At 30.3% G+C, this 1,695-nt stretch overlaps 1 long non-coding RNA gene across 1 annotated transcript; it reads left to right on the forward strand.

Annotated features, from left to right (window-relative positions):
• The first annotated feature begins 207 nt into the window (after positions 1-207).
• LOC126893454 (uncharacterized) lies at positions 208-1,033 on the forward strand. The gene is made up of 2 exons (XR_007701183.1): positions 208-543; positions 622-1,033. It is a non-coding gene; the product is annotated as an uncharacterized LOC126893454 (long non-coding RNA).
• The last annotated feature ends 662 nt before the right edge of the window (positions 1,034-1,695 follow it).

A 1,695-nucleotide genomic window follows, 5' to 3' on the forward strand; every position in this document is an offset into this window, starting at 1 on the left:
AGCTGTATTATATTTAAGTTCAATCAGAGAGTGCTGGAAGCACCCCTACCGGTTTCGAAACTTATTAGTCTCTCGTCAAGAGGTGCATATGGAGTTCTGTTTGACTGAACATGAAATGGCAGGCATGCCCTAACGAAGCATTCTAAAAATGCAAGCCATAACGAAGTCTCGGAGGTGTAACCAGAAAATGATCCCAATAGTTATAGGGGTGTATTCTGTAACACTTCCGTTAAATTTTAGTGGCCTCTAAAATTTTAGCGCCCGATAAAAATATTTTGGTATTCTGTAAATCATACATCCGTTAAAATCATAACCTAAACCGTTAAAACTCCCTCTAAATAAAAATATTTTAGAGGATGTCAAAACGTACCCGCTAAATTTTTAGCAGTCCGTTAAATGTGGTTTGATTATTTTTGTTGGGTTATGTTTGTATGAATAGTACTTTGTTATTCTTGTATTATACTGGAGATAAATATTTAAAAATGGAAAATGGCTTTTTATAATGTATTTGGTGAAGAAGTACTTAATAAATAATAATGAAAGGTAAGTCTCATTTTTACTTTACAATTGACACACTACACCTATAAGTAACAAAATTCAAATGTTTGTTTCTTTTTGTAGAGCTGATTTCAGATTACAACATAAACACAAAGTAAATAATTGACCTGAAAGTAAATAACTATATACAATTACCATTTCAAAGGAAGTAGGTAATACCTACCTAAGTACCTAGAAATGTTATTGAAAAAGTGTTGGAAGTCAAAGATGTTTGTCAAAGCAATTAAATCCTATTAATGCAGGTAAAATTATTTAAAGTTATTGTGGAACATTACAAAATGTACCAAATGATTACAAAGGTAAAGTTTCAGAAGGTTTATAACCAGATGCAGATTAATAAGATGACCTTAATGTTATTGAAAATAGACCATTTGACCAAAATTAGTGTCGAAGGGGAGAAGAAAAAATAAGATATGCATTTTTTCAGCAATATTTTAATGTATAACTTTATAAATAAAAATGTTTAATTGGAAAATATGAGTTTTACTAAAAAATAATTAAATATAATAAGTATTATTTTCTAGGAAACTGTCATTTTCTTCTTCTTCTTAAGGTTTTTGGCCTCTAACAGTCAGTTTTCGCTCAATTTCTAGGTTAAAAGTAGTTCAAAACGATCAACGTGCGACGTTGCCGTATTTGTTCCAAAACCTTTTAGAGGATTCCTCTAAAATAATATTATTTTAGCGGTCCTTTATAATATGTGTTTACAGATTGACAATCTAACCGAAAAGGTTTAGAGGACCGTTAAAAGTTAAATTTTAGAGGCCTCTTAAATTTAACGGAAATGTTACAGAATACACCCCATTATGTGGTGGTAACTAAGATAATATTTCAAAAATTGCAATCTGAAACTTTATAAATAGGTCAGAATATTTGCTGGTATGACATTTCAGCTCTTTTCCTCAACAATCCCATAGCAGACTGTCCACCAAAACAATTTAATACAGAGTTTTATCAATTATCATTTAATATACCACATGTTTCTTAAATTTGAGTTTCATTTCCTACACCTTTCATTCCATATCATTCAGACTACACATTTAATTTAATTTAACCACATGTTACATATTAGATATAGTTATCGTTATTCGAGCGCATAGTCGGACGTACAAGTTATCAAGTATTTTTTCAATCTAT

Source organism: Diabrotica virgifera, chromosome 10 (assembly GCF_917563875.1).
Source record: "Diabrotica virgifera virgifera chromosome 10, PGI_DIABVI_V3a".
Classification (NCBI taxonomy): domain Eukaryota; kingdom Metazoa; phylum Arthropoda; class Insecta; order Coleoptera; family Chrysomelidae; genus Diabrotica; species Diabrotica virgifera.